Source organism: Sorghum bicolor, chromosome 6 (genome assembly GCF_000003195.3).
Source record: "Sorghum bicolor cultivar BTx623 chromosome 6, Sorghum_bicolor_NCBIv3, whole genome shotgun sequence".
Classification (NCBI taxonomy): Eukaryota; Viridiplantae; Streptophyta; class Magnoliopsida; order Poales; family Poaceae; genus Sorghum; species Sorghum bicolor.
Genome location: NC_012875.2, coordinates 2985646 through 3001487, shown reverse-complemented (window position 1 = coordinate 3001487; position 15842 = coordinate 2985646). Strand labels below are relative to the sequence as shown.

At 40.0% G+C, this 15842-nt stretch overlaps 2 long non-coding RNA genes across 2 annotated transcripts; both read left to right on the top strand.

Moving 5' to 3' along the window:
• Positions 2481-3323, top strand: LOC110436154. Its single transcript, XR_002453864.1, has 2 exons — positions 2481-2575; positions 2907-3323. It is a non-coding gene; the product is annotated as an uncharacterized LOC110436154 (long non-coding RNA).
• On the top strand, positions 12318-13697 carry LOC8083401. Its single transcript, XR_002453759.1, has 5 exons — positions 12318-12372; positions 12454-12552; positions 12704-13048; positions 13206-13403; positions 13499-13697. It is a non-coding gene; the product is annotated as an uncharacterized LOC8083401 (long non-coding RNA).

Below are 15842 nucleotides of genomic sequence, written 5' to 3'. Positions count from 1 at the left end.
GATTCATATTTACGCGACGTTGTTTAATTTTGAAAGAATAATTACTCAAAAATGCATGCATGTTTCTCCACTATGGAGCTAGCTAATAAACTCTCGTTTCTGAAGTTTATGTTCGCTTGAGCTTATCTACCGAATCTGCTAGTCATTCAACAGTATTTTTTTCTCATAAGAAATCAGCAAACAATACGTACTTTCAGCCATGACTTTTAAGACAAACGAACATGTTCGAAAAAGTAAATTGTACCGTTATAAAACTGAGGCATGCATGATGCGAGTTGATCATCCAGACCCACAGGCAGGCTGAACATAGTTGTCATGTGCTTGTTGCAGCTGTAATCTGCATGTTTATATAGAGCAGAAATACCCCATAGGAAAACATGGAAGAATAGGAGATTGATCCGGCCAAGGCTTTTATTACATGGAAAGAATACAAAAGGATATCTCCATCCAACTATCTTGGCCGGACACAATTCCTAGTTCCAACTCCAACAATAGCCCCAAAACAAGGCCCTACTTTTTATTTGGATGCTACCCCTATTTTTGGGTGTCTAAATTTTTTGCTTCCACTCCAACAGCACCCCCTAAATGAAGACCCCCAAATTCAAATTGGCAGACAATGACATGTGGGACCCATATGTCATTGGGTCAAACCTTTCTTCCACACATCCTCCACACAAAGGCCAGGACACAAATGAGATGAGAGCTCTCGGTGTATCAGGGCAGCGCCCGCGTGGTGGGGAAGAGGCCTTGTGCACCGGCGAATTTGCCCAGCGGTGAAGGTCGAGGGTGGAGAGAGGGAGCGCGGTAGTGAAGATCGGCGCTGGAGGAAAGTGGGTGAGGATACGTTTATATGGTGTGGGGAGGTAATAGTCACACTACAAAGGATAGGGGCTGGGCTGTTGGGCCAACATGAATGGGGTTTGCAGGGAAGATTTGGGTGCCCACCCCAAATTGGGGGGCTCTAGTAGGGGCCCTGCTGGAGCGCTATTTTTAGACTGAGCACCCATATTTAGCTATAGGGGCTCATGTAGGGGCCCTGCTGGAGTTGCTCTAATATAGATGGATTACAATTGCTAGAATACTAATGTTTCAAACCCCTCAATCTCAGCCACATAGGTTGAGATTGGTTTTGAAAACTTGAAGTTGTTGAGTAGCCAGGGGCTATGGCAAAACCATCAGCGACTTGATCTCCACCAGTTGACTATTTGAGAAACTCTCTTTAAAACAAAATGATAATCCAACTCAATTTGTTTTATTCTTCCATGGCTATATTTGCAAAAAAAGATAGGAAAAAATCTACATAACCCTAAGCTATTTAGGGTAGAAGAAAATTCAGTTTTATAGTTTGGGAGGTTATGTAGATTTTTTCTACCTCCTGAACTTTTCAAAACTGATCAAATAACCCCTTAAAGCGGTTTTGGATAGTGGTTTTGCTATAGTGGCAGTGGTCTTGTCTTTTTATTTTTTATTTATTTGAATCTTTAAAAATCATAGAAAATCATAGAAAAATCATAAAATTAAAAATCTAATTTTGTTGGACTCCAGATGAGTAAATCTATATAGTGAACATATGAGATAGTATGCTTTCGTGCAAATTTTTTGTTGTAGCTTTAGATCTATGTTTTTTTCTGTAATTACTTGGAATATTTCATAGATGCACCTTGTATGATTCAATTATGGTGAAATTTTTATGGTGGGCTAATTATTGTATGCTTGAACTATAATAAAAATTTTATACTCATTGGATGAACAAACCGCATGCTTGGTGTGTGCTCATTGGAAAAGTGCTAACATAGATGGATCAACCAAGCTACGATTTCTTGGCAGGCAAAAGCAAATAAAGACTGCCTTTAAATCCTTTCATCAGTGTTAAGGCAGTACATGTTAATTTAGGTAACCAAGAGAGAGAGAAAAACCCTGATTTGTAACACTGTAGATCTACATGAAACACTATTGAGATAAGGGCACTCACAATGCAGACTCTATCATAAAGTCTAAAGTTATTTATTACCTCGAACAATGTGGACTTAGAGTGTAAATAAGACTTGGAGTCTTATTTTTTCTACCTCTTTCTTCAATAAATATGCTGCCACATCAGCAAAATACCATAAATAATATGTAATTAATTATCTTAGACTCTATGATAGAGTCTTGCATTGTGAGTGCCCTAAACATGAAGATTCTCCCCCGCGTTTTATATATTATATAGAAGGTTGTTTGTTTGGGTAAAAACACTTGGCTTAATTTCAAGAGTGGCAAGAGACCAACTTAAACTTCTATTCAATCGGATCAGCAAACGGAATGCCCTAGACCATGGATATATAGTGGCTGCATGTTATTATGCATGAACCCAGTCAAAGCATCTCGATCAAGTATTGTAACAGAAATAAACGGTCATCAAGTACTTTCACTCTCATGATCAATCTATTGCTATCTATAAATATATCCTTGTGTTTACTGTCTTTGGCCTACAAATTTTTCCATGTCATAAACAAGATGACTACGAAACATGTTACTACTCTCTGCTGTCTTCTTCTAGTGCTCGTGCTGCATTCAGATCAAACATCTGCTGCTGGTTCGTATTCCTCCTCACACACCTCTTGTCTGTTTTTTTTTAATTCAATGTTAATCTGATCCATAGTAGAGATTTGCAGTATATCCATGAATTATGCTTCACACTTTTCACCTTGTGTGTTGAGTCTTCTAACCTTCTTTTTATTCGAAAAAAATTATCATTGGACTCTTTTTCCCTTTGATTTGGCAAACTCATAGTGATATTTATAGTTTTTGTTTATTTCATAGACATCTTCATGAGAACAAATAATGATTCTACAGAGCAACAATACATGATGGATTCTAATAATTTTATAACATGTGAATAATTATTACCTATTTTTTCCCCACAGAGAGCTGCAGCTATTCGGTTCGTTCGGTTCCATTCTGTAAGAGTTGGATGTGCAAGACTGAATGCTGGTTAGAGTCGCAGCTAATAACATCGAATACGATCAAGGAACACAACTGCATCAAAGGAGGGCTCAATGGGTTGTGTCGCTGCCTCTTTTGTGAAAAGTAGTAGTCTCATCTTTATTAATCTCTATTATTAGAGCAGAGTGATGAAACGGTATCATCATTGCTGTCCAAGAAGAACAAATCAGAGGAGAATATAATAGACCTGGTTGAGATGGTAGTAGTTTATTAGCCGACTCTCTATATATAGTTGTCTGTTTTTTTTTCTCTTGGTAATCTGCTTCAGTATTCCATTTATTTTCGTAAAAGAAAACTTTGATTGAATAATATAATGGCCTTCAGAAATGGTTTAATGAGATTGGGTGTGGCCTCTTTCAAGATTCACTCATATATATGTGTATGCTACGTTGTTTATTGTTGAAAGAATATATAATTAATCAAAAATACACGTTTCTTCAATAAAGATTCATATATACGGGACCGGGGAGTCTGGAACTTAAACCCCACACAATGGATAGATAACGGCAGATAAGTCTGTTCGCTTGAGCTCAGTAGTGTTTTTCTATCATAAAAAATCAACGAACAATACTTTCAGCCATGACTTAATAGCCAAGTGAATATTATCCCAATCAACGATTGGGTCACTTGATCGTATCGACATTTTTGCAATGGAGCCTTGATATCTTGGGAGCTTCACTCTGTATGTTACTGGTTCAAGGCTCTGATTATAGCCTGCTGGAAGTAGTAAAAGGTGGAAAATACAGATGAAGAATAATTCTGACCTCTACAAATGTACACAGCCAACTCTTAAAATGTTTTAAAGCATATATAAATACTGATTACCATATAAAGAGAAAGAGCACACACTACCAGAATCCCGAATTGCCTTGAGTGCCAAAAATCGCCAAGGAAAGGGGTTAAACCGCCAACGAAATGATCCTTGATCACAAACCTGATGGATTATGAGGACACTACGCTAGCTAGAAAACAAAAAAAATCAACCTCATAAAACACGGGATTACCACTAGACGCGCAGGTGCAGCGGAAGCGACTCGGTGTAGTCGTGCGTGTAGTAGCAGTGTCGTGTAGTTGTGTGGTCGTCCACCACATCAGTCCCTCTCGCGTGGTTTGTCCTTGTGCTCCATATGCAGCACCTCAGAGGTATCCCACACGTGCGGGGAAGAAGCGTCGCGCCTCCGGACTGCTAGGTCCGTGAGGAGCAATAGGCGCGAGTGTTGGTGAGCGGCAGCGGCTGCCTAATGGCTTGAGTTTTACCCTGGCCGCACCCTCTTCCTCTCCTATATAGGCGTCCTCCAATCAGCTCTGAGTTGGAGGCCCAATTAGAAAACCTAAGCCTTGTTTAATTCGGGTCCAACCCGAATTAAGCTTCCAGCTCCTTAAGCGTGCGACCCTATGGGTTCACGTACAAATAGACATGGGCCGAGTACTCCTACTCGTCCAATATTTGACAGCGGCCTCTAGCAAGGTGTGACCACTCCTATATGCATACAAAGATCATATTAGACGATCCACTACAAACACATACATGTTATTCCCTTGTCTCATGATATTTGGTTCAACTCGTGGGTTAACCCTTAACCCAAGCACGGCCATGCATTTGTTGATCCAATCACTTGAGTGATCCAGTGATATCTCTCTCACATAGAGAGGGGCAAGTTCCATCTTGATTATCTATGTCTCACAGCATGTTTCCCGACAAACCCGAAGACCACCTTTATAACTACCCTGTTACGGAGTAGCGTTTAATAGTCCCTAAGTAGGTCGTTTCACATGTTGAGAACATAAAACAAATCTCAGATCTAAGGACATAATGTACATGATGCATAAAGAGATAATAATAACATCTCACGTTGGGTTAGTCCAACCCCATGTCATACATGTGCCCACATTATTAGTTTGACATCTCTATATTTATGACTTATGAAACATAGTCATCAACTAATACATATGTTAATCTAATATTCATGTGTGTCCTCACACGAACTCTGACCAGGGACAACTTTAGAATAACCATACAAGTAAAAGAGTTTCACAAACAATTCATATAATTGTTAATCGATACAAGTTTGTCTATTATGAATATTCATCGAACTCATAATATATGTCATGGATACAATCATAATATCATCATCTCTATGATTACCTCTAGGCATATTCCCAACAAAACCCTCAAGCAAACGCACTCAAAAATAGAAGCTAAGGGAAATTAGTTTCCTTGTCGGTTTTGGCACTCAAGAATGTTTTCCTTAGAGGCTAGCCGCCAAGGAAACTATGACTAGACTTAATTGTTAAAAGGCCAAGGAAATGTTGCAACCGCCAAGGAAAGAAAGTTTTCTTGAGGGCAAACGACCTCCAAGGAAAGTAGTTTTCTTGAGGGTTGGCAACCACTATACCACAACACTTAAATAGCATCAGATGTGTGTTGCTAAAGATAAATATTAGCATTGAACGGTCTGTTGCTAAAGGATCCCCACAGAGCATCCGTTGTTGAATTTCAATACTTTAATGGACGGTCTGTTGCTATAATTATTGTAAATTTACGTTGGATCGTCTGTCGCTATATGTCATCAACTGAATCGGACCGTCTGTCGCGAAATAAAATATCCAGTGGCGCGAAGTTTTCGGCCCGTCCCGTGAAAATTTTGGCCCATGACCTAAACCCTAAGGCCACTCAAGCCCCTGCGCCCTGAATCCACCCCGCCGCCCCTGCGTCTGCCTCATCCGCCCTTACACCGTACTACCCTTGCCGACGCCCGACGCACGCATCCGCCCCGGCCGACGCCCGCCTCCACCTCGTCGCCCCGGCCGACGCCCGCCCGGCTGCATCCAGCACGCAGCCCCGGCCGGCGCCCCTTTGGCTGCGTCCAGCACGCCGCCCCGGCTGTCGCCCGTTCGCCTGCGTCCACCGCCTCCACCCCGTCGCCCCGGCCGACGCCCGCTGGCTGCATCTAGCACGCTGCCCCGACCGACGCTCGTTCGGCTTCATCCAGCACGCCGCCCCCATCCGGCAAATTCATCCAGCACGCATCTATTTCACCAAGTGTCATCGACCCATCGATAGAGGTGTGCCAGGTGATATGCCCCCAAATCTTATTCCCCAAAATTTGATCCCCATCTGCCCAGTATCACAATTACTATGAACCAGTGCCTGAGTGTTGTATTCCTGCCTCTGTACTTGGAGTGGATGTGGCTTGTGATTCACAATCTAGTTTTAAGATTTTTGGACTTATTTTATATAATTGCAGATTTTATTTTAAGACATATTAGATGATGCTTTTCAATTCAGTTTAATAATACTTTTACTATGTTTCGACATATTACATATTAGTTACAATATGTAATTTTGGAAACCAAGAAAAGGAATTTTATGAGCTAAGTTATGTTGGTGCCTCTTGATCTGGAATGGTTAACATCTCTATTTTTGTCTGTCTCTCTTTCTTATGCTAGAGAGAAGTGTCTTTGGGGGATAAATAGCATGGCATGAATAAAATGTCTTTGGGGGATAAAAGGCATGGCATAAATAATTGTTTGGTTGACAAAAGTAATCCAGTTCAATCTTGGCATACTCAATTATTTGTTTATTTTGATTTGGTGGAGAAGTCATATTAGATGATGCTTTGTTGGAGCAACTTGTTTAATCTTATTGAGTTCTATTGTTGATTGTTCTTTGTTGGAGCAGCTTGTTTAATCTTAGTGAATATATGCTCAAGTTAGTAGTTGTAGCTACCTACACTACTCGAATTCCCTTTGCTTTTGCTGCACTTGTACTAATAACTAATAACGTACCTTGTAGGGTCATCCTGTTTGTGCATCAGCAACATATATTGAAGGGATTATTAAAGAGGTAAACATCAGCATGACTTCTCAGATCATTTACTTTTGTCCTACACTTTGAATATTGGTCTAAATTGGTATTTTATTTTGCCTTACTTTTTTTAGTAAAGGAGGTGGTGAATATCTTGCAAGGATTTCTAATTTTCTAGAACAATCATAGCAGCTGGCCTTCATTGCTGCGAAGTTGTTGGTCGTGGTAGCTTTTGTGAAACGGTAAGATTTTATTTATCTAGTTCTCGTTCATGACTGTCTGATTGCCTTGTTCTAAGCTACATAATCTGTCTTGTGGTTTTGTATTGATGTGTGATGTTTTAGTGTGGAAATATATATATAAAGAAAGCCTCTTGCTCCCCCCACAAAGGTATATGGATAAAACATGGATTGAGAATGAGCCTAGGTACACACAAGAACTATTTCTTAACTGCTTAGATTTAATCTAATTGACATAGAATTTAACATAAGAATCCCATGTAGGCACACAAAGGCATATATACAAGGTGTCAATGGTTTTATAGCTTATGCATTTAAAAATTCAGCGATAGGAAACAAGATATTATGCCCTTGCAAAAAGTGTGCTAACTCATTTTGGAGAGAGGCATGTGATATACGTGAACACTTGATATGTGATGGGTTTTTAAAGGGGTACACAACATGGAACTTCCATGAAGAAGCTAGTTCATCCGATGTGAATCCTGGGAATAGTGAGGGTGCTGTCCCTATTGAAGAGGTTGAAGATGATGAAATATCTGAATTGCTTAGGGACCTAGCTGGTGGTCTAGATGATGGAGGGGATTTTGAAGATGACAGTTCTGCTGTGCAGCCTAGTGATGACCTTCGAGCCCTGCAAAAGTTGGTAGAAGCCAATAGCCAAGAGTTGTACCCTACTTGCAAGAAACATAAGAAACTACGTTTCTTGATTAGATTGCTTCACATCAAGCTTCTTCGAGGATGGACTAATAGAAGTTTTGACCTCCTACTAGATCTTCTTAATGATGCATTACCAAAGGGTTCAGCACTACGAAAAAACTTCCATGAATCTAAAAAATTAATTAAATCCACAGGTCTTGGGTACATTAGTATCCATGCATGTGAAAATGATTGCATTCTCTACTGGAAGGAGCATAAGTATTCTAATTCATGTCCAAAGTGTGAGGTTTCACGGTGGAAATCAGTTAGGAACAGTCTAGATGGAAAGCATATTTATAGGGTTCCTAAGAAGGTTCTTTGCTACTTTTCAATAAAGAAGAGTCTCCAAAGGTTGTTTCTATCATCAAAAATAGCAACTCTTACAAGATGGCATGATGAGGAGCGAACAAGAGATGATTTTCTTAGGCATCCTGCAGATTCTCCTCTCTGGAAAGATTTTGATGAGAAACACCCACAGTTTGCTAAGGACAGCCACAATATTCGTCTGGCATTTGCCACAGATGGATTTAATCCATATAGGGGCCAGAATGTTAGTTATAGCATTTGGCCCGGTATATGTATACCATTAAATTTTTCACCTTCAACGTGCATGAAGCAATCAAACTTCATCCTTTCCTTTTTGATTCCTGGGAAGAATGCTCCTGGTCATAATATGGATGTGTATTTTCAGCCAATTATTGAGGATTTGTTAGATATGTTTGTCAAAGGAGTTAGAACTTATGATCCTTCAAAGGGAGAGTATTTCCAGTTGTGTGCTGCAATACTATGGACTATTACAGATTTCCCAGGTCTAGGATACGTGTCTGGTTGTGTTACATCTGGTGAAGCAGCATGTCCTGATTGCCACTCGTATATATGTTCATTTAGACTTGGTAATGGCACCAAGACTTGCTTTATGGGTCATCGTAGGTTCTTGCATGAAGAGCGCCCATTTAGGTTTGATGAGCAGAAATTTGGTTCAACCGAGCTTAGACAGGCACCGACTCCACTTTCTGGAGAGGAAATTTTAGAGTGTACTAAAGATCATGTTACAGTTTATGGCAAGGATCCATCTGGAAAAAAAACCAGCAAGCAAGAGATGCAAGGAAGGGGAGCCGCTAGTTATTTTCAAGAGGAGATCTATTTGGTTCAAACTTCCATATTGGAATGATTTGATGATGCACCATAACTTTGATGTCATGCACATAGGGAAAAATGTTTATGAAAACTTTGTTAATACATTTCTGGGTACCGATGGGAAATCTAAGGATAATCTTAATTCTCGCTTGGACCTTCAAGTTCTTGGTATTAGAAGTGACCTTCACCCTGTTGAAATTGAAGACCAATTTTATATACCACCAGCGCCATATTCATTGAGTTCTGATGAGAAGAAATTATTTTATGAAGTACTAAAAGATGTAAAGTTCCCTGCTGGTTATGCATCAGATATTCGACATAATGTCCATATTAATGAGAAAAAGGTGTTTGGGCTAAAGAGTCATGAGTGCCACATTGTTCTACAAGACTTATTACCGCTAGCTGTAAGAAAAATATTGCCAGAGATAGTTACTGCTGCAGTTGCTCGTGTTAGTCTTTTTTTAAGAAGATTTCTGCACCTATTTTCGAAAAAGTGACATGGATAATCTAGAGGCTGATATAGCTGAAACCTTGAGCCTTCTTGAGGCTATATTGCTTCCATCTTTCTTTGACATGATGGTACATTTGATGGTTCATCTTCCTGCCCAAGCAAGAATGGCTGGTCCAGTACATTTTTGTAGCATGTGGCCCGTTGAGAGGTAATTTCTTTGGCAGATTTGAACTTAAGAAATAAGCTACATACATACTAATTTTTCAACGTGATGAGGCTATTATATGTGTCTAGGTTTCTGATGCGACTTAAGGGTAGTGTTCGTACAAAAAGCCATCCGGAGGGATCAATTATGGAGGGTTCTTTGTTTTATGACAGCCTTACACTTTGTGCCCGCTATTTACATGGGTCAACTCAATTTTACCGAGCAGTTATAGTTAATGAGGGGCTGCACATAGAAAGTTCAAGTACAACTTTATTTAATAGCACTGGTCGTGGTCTGGCTGGGAAGAGCATGGTGACTTTAGACCACAAGACATGGCTTCAGGCACATAGATATGTCTTATTCAACTATGCTAATATAGAACCTTACTTGGAGTAAGTTTCTAATTCTCTTGACATCACATGTTTACTTTCCCATGGATCATAATCTTACAAATTGACATGTGCGGCAAGTATGCTCAATATCTAACCTCAATTGGAGTTCGAAATCAGCGATATATCAATCGCATGCAGCATGAATCCTTTCATGAGTGGTTTAGGTCACATGTAAGTAGGAAAAGAGCTTGACACATGTTATTGACTAGTTCACATATATCTTAGTAATTAAGCAAAGTATTTTGTTTAACCTCAGGTGGAAGAAATGTGTGAGGAAGCACCAAATGAGATAAAAAATTTAGCTAAGATGCCAATGATGGCTGCACGAAAGTATAGTAGCTACAGAATAAATAGATTTAATTTCCACACAGATTCCTATGATGCAGGTAGGTCTGTCTAAAATAGTGGGGTGGCTCTAGTTGCAGAGACAACATGCTTTGAAAGTGGAAATAATAATAACTTCGTAATGGGAAAGAAAACTTATTATGGAGTTATAAAGGATATTATTGAACTCAATTATGCACACGAAGGTAATGTGGTTCTTTTCAAGTGTGTTTGGGTTGACAACCGTGTGCAAGGTAAATGAGTTAAGACCGATCAACTTGGGGTCACCAGTGTCAACTTTAAGCATTTATTCAATACCGGTGGAAAAATTTCAGATGAGCCTTTTATTCTAGCATCAGGCAGTTCAAGTCTTCTATGTTCCTGATGGAACTGATACTGAGTGGGTTGCTGTTTTTCAATCAAAACCAAGAGACTACTATGACATTGATAATTTGGAGATTGAGCACATTGAAAATGGCAATGGACTAGTTATGCCATTGCCTGATTTAAATGTCGGTGTGACTGTGGATATTGTTAATGGGATTATCCCTGCTGTTAGAACTGATATAGATGGTATAATTGTTGACCCAAAAAAGCCTAGAAAACAATCTAAGAAGTAAGTCTTGTTTCCACAGTGTGGCTGCTATGTTTTTGTTATTCTTTTATTGCAAAATAGTTGCACTTATGCTTAATCAAAATTGGCTGACTTGTTTGTTCCTTCATAGGAGTAAAAATGTCAAGCGCAAGAGGAAACAATAAGGAGGCCTTTATCAATCCGTATGAGCTGCAGAAAATAGCACAATGTGCAAGGAACAAAAAGAAGTTCGAATCTCTGAATCTTCCTTCTATGAAAGACATAGTGCAGCTAATTCAAGCTAGGAAAAGAATAAAGGTTAGCCTAATGTTCCTGCAATGCATTATCATGGTAGAATAGTACATGCAGATTTGTAGATGATTAATTCACGATCACATGATGTTCCTACAGAAAACTCAGAGCACAAGGGAAGGAGCACCTAACAATCATTATTTGCGGCCAAGGCCTGAAACAGAAAGTTCTGAGATTGCAAGTGCAAATGAGGAAATTCTTGACTGTGAAACAATTGGAGACTTCTTAAGTGACAATGAAGGTGATTTTCGCATCATGTATTTCCACACCTCCTAAATTGTTACCACTTAATACAGTCCTAGTCCTACAATTGGAGCTGTTGGGGCTGTCCTAGTCCTACAATCTGCTAATAGTTCTTACAAATCTAGGCTGCTCTTGTTTGACAAAGTACTAGTTCTGAATGTCTGCTTGCTGCACCTCTATCCTTCGTAGCATATTATCACACTTTGTAATCTTGTAGCTATTTCTTGATGAACCTTATAGTTGCAGATATGCATAGTAATACAAAAAAGAAGAGGAAAGGCGGAAGGAGTCTCAGTAGAATGGATGATATATTATTAAAAGAACCTGGCACAATGACTAAAATTAAAATAGAACTAAAGTCAATAGGGCAGCCTGTTGGAGAAAATTATAGGAAGCTTTCTAGTGTTATTGGAATTCTATCACGGAAAATGTTGCCAGTTGGATGCGCTGATTGGAGGCTTGTGGATGCTAAAAAGAAGATGGCACTTTGGGATGACATAAAGGTACTATCTATATACTGTTATGATATTTGTGTGGAATTTGTGCCATTGCTCTTCATGTCTTCTTCCATACTGATTGAATTATTTTCTTGCCTTTCCAGAAACGATTTGATATAAATGATGCATCCTTGGACTGGGTTATGGCTAGTGCTGGAGCAAAATGGAGGCAGTTTAAGGCAAACCTTAAACGACAAATTTTTGATGAAACATTGACTGATGAACAATTAAAGAACTTACATGGTAATAGAATAGATGATGATGAATTGGATTCTCTTCTCAAATATTGGAGGTCTCCTGAGTCTAAAGTAAGGATTAACTACTATGAATCTGTTTTTGTAGTTACTTCTATTGGACTTGTAGTAGTCTGTATATTTATTGTAGTAGTAGTAGTAATAATAACACTTCTTATCATAGGCTCTGATGGAAAGAGGAAAAACAATCATGCAAAGTTGAAGTTTCTTCATACATCAGGCAGTGTGAGCTATGCTTCTGCTGCACATAAACTGGTACATCCTCTTATCATTGTCACCTCATTTGAATGGATCATTTTTGGGCCATTTTGACATGTCCAGATTAAAAACTTGTAGGGTCAGCAACTTGGGCGTCCTCCTCGAAGAGATGAAGTCTATATAAAAACACATACATGAAAAAATGGAGAGCCTTTAAGGCCAGCAACATCAGTAATTGTAAGTTTTTTCTAGAAAGCATGGACCAACACTAGTTTGTTGTAGTATATAGTAGTAGTAATAACCATAGTAATCTTAGATTTTGAGTTGAAGTATTATGTAAATTATTTGATGTCAAAGATTTGTAAACATACATATTCATTCTTCCTAGGATTCCCTAAAAGAAGTTGTTGAAATCTATCCGGAGTTGAAGGACAAGGCAATTCAGCAAGGTGATGCTTTTGCTGTTGTTTGTGGAGAAAAGGAGCCAAGGGGTAGAGTCCGTTGTTTGGGTATAGGACAAACTCCTCAAGACATTGGTGCCCTAGGTCTGAAGGCATACTCATCGACAAGGCTTCAAATACAAGTTTTGGCACGCCAAAAGGCTGAAAGTGACAATCTAGTGCTGCGACAAAGTATCTTGGAAATGAAACAAAGGGAGGAGCAAATGATGGCACGAGAATTTTTAAATGTCGAAACAAACTCACAACATGGTTCTAACTCAAGATAACACATGGTAAAGTAATTCAAAAAGCTTTTTCACAGAATGGTCCTTGTATACAAATCTAAATTTTTGTGATACTAATCTGAATTTTAGTACCTAACATGTCTTAATTGTCATATTACATTCAGCACTTGCTTTGTTATGATTGTTCTTCCTATGCTTGATGTAGAGCCCAAGATCTGAACTTGGTGAGGGTAATGAACATGTTCATGGTGAAGAAGATGATGACTATGTGGAGAATGAAAATTGTAATGAGGAACCTGATGGTGACGCCAATCAACATGTTGTAGCCCCTACAACCTCGCCTGCCATGAACATTACAACATCAACAAGGAATGATGTCCATCACTTTTCACATGATGCACTTGTAATCTTCTCAACCTCTCATGCAAATTTTATACTTGTGATTTATTATCTGCTCAACCTAGCATTATCCATTTCTCATAAGTTCATCTACTTCAGGCTGAAAATGAGGTAATCTTATTTGCCTCGTCGGGTAATGAAAAAGTGGCTAAGGCAACTGTTGCTTCAGTTAATCCAAACAATAAGCTAGCGGGTGAAGCTCTTGGAACAAAATATTGTGAAGTTATTGTGAATGTTGTCCTTCGACGTGAAACATTAGTGCCACGCCCTTATGCTAAAATCAAGACTCTAGGTGATGCTATAAAGATGCCCATTGCCTGGCCATTTAATCGAGTAATGTCAGCTTGATTCTATTATCTCATTTTAATGTGGTATCTACAGTTCCTAACTAATGATACTTGTGACAGCTGAAGGTATGCAGTCAGCAACCAAGATCTTCTAAGGGTGTTGCTAGTTCTCACAGATCTTCTTAAGGGCTCGTTCGGTTGATCCGGTTTGGGTGCCTGGAATGATTCCAGATGGTTTTGCTTCATTAATTTATATAGTTTTGATAAGCTGGAATGGTTCCTGGACCAAAACCATAGCAACCGAACGCAGCCTAAGGTAGGATCGTCTTAGAGATGCTAGGCGGTGCTAGCTTGGTTAGATTAAGTGGTGCTGACCTAGGTGCTAGCTTGCTGGTTTTGATGGCATAAAGGGTGCTAGGAGCAATTTTGGACTACAATCATGTAGTGTTGGCTTTTGGACTCAAACCTGATGGCTTTTGGCTAAACTATTAGCATTGTTTACTAGCTGGTGTTGACTAAGGTGCAAGCTTGTTGGCTTGATGGTAGGAAAGTTGCTGGAAGCAATTCTGGACTTGTAGTTTTGGCTTCTGTACTCGAACCTAATAGCTACTATATGTGCTTGTATGTTGGCTTGATATAAACAATTAAGCTTCAACTTAGTGACATGATTCGATATATGTAGATGGATGTGCCCATTTGATATATAGATGAATGTGCCCATTTGTGTGTTCTTATTTGATATATGCTGATGAATGAGTATGGTGGATGTCCCCATTTGTGTATTTCATTCAGTATTGTCTGATGAATGTTTACTACAGTTTTATATACATCTGGATTATTTTTTCTCATATTTAATTGATCTCAATGGACTGTTCATTGCTAAAAGTTTTTTATTGCAATGGATTGTCCGTTGCTAAAAGCGTTAACAGACTATCCGTTGCTAAAGTTTGGACTGTCGAACTGTCCGTTGCTAAATATGATGTCCGTTGCTATATATATATAACGACGACTTCAATAGCAACAGTAGGGGTCCGTCGCTATAGCCTTTAGCAACGGACTGTACATTGTTGTATATCCCTTTCAGCAACAGATTGTCCATCACTGTTTAAAGGTTGTGGTGTAGTGAACCTCCAAGGAAATACTCTAGACCGTATTGTTTCCTTGGCTGCCCTTCACCTCGAAGGAAATTATAGTTTTCCTTGACTGTCTTTAACTGCCACGTTAAATTGCGAACACAAGGTCGAGAAGTACCCTTGTGGTACGTTTTGTGATGAGTGATTGTCAACGTGATCCACGAATAGGTTGAGTTGGTGACTAACATTACCATGGTGAAAGCTATGTGTACGACATGTCTCTTGGCTTGTGGTGTTCAGCTGTGGACCTCGGAGGCGGTGGTTGATGGCGAGGAGAAGGTCAAGTAGAGACGTGCCGTGCCGATGGACCTGGAGCGGTGAAGGATGGACGTGAGGCTTGGACCGACGGACCAGGAGGCTGGATGACCAGCTGCGGGACATCGACAAGTGCAAGTGTACATGAGAGTGACCGTGTTGACCAAGTCAAGACGGTGGACGCGAGTCGAGCGAGGCTCAGGAGGACTTAGCGGGCCGGCCGGTCGAGGATGGCGGTGACACGTGTCGAGTGGCGGGGAAGCGTATGGAGTACGCTACTCGCGGTGGGTTTCGCGGGTTTGGGCCTCAAAACCCGGGCGGAGGTCCCGATGCGGACGGGTGGCACGTGGCGGCATTGGTGAGATCGCTTCAGAGCGAGGCTACCGGTGAGGAGGCGCGGTGGCCGTCGGATTTAGGTCATGTCGAGTTGGACTAGAATGTCCCTGGGGCTAGCTAGTTCGCTCAAAAATATCTAAGGGTATTTGGGGAATATGTAATATGCCTGATAAATAAGCCGGGGAGTCCCCCATCTCCCCTAACCCTTTTTCTCCACCTCTCTCCCATCTTTTTTCCGGCTCTCTCCCTCCTGTCTTCCTGTTCCAGTAGGTTTTCAGTAGGTTTTCTTCCTCTTTAGTTCTTTAGTAGAGAGATCCACAAACTGTGATTTCGTGTATGATCTGAGATTTTTCGAGTTGGGAATGGAGGCCCTAACCTCTTGTTGTCCTCTGGACGTGAAGATTTGAGCAGTGGCTATGTTCTTCATTTTCT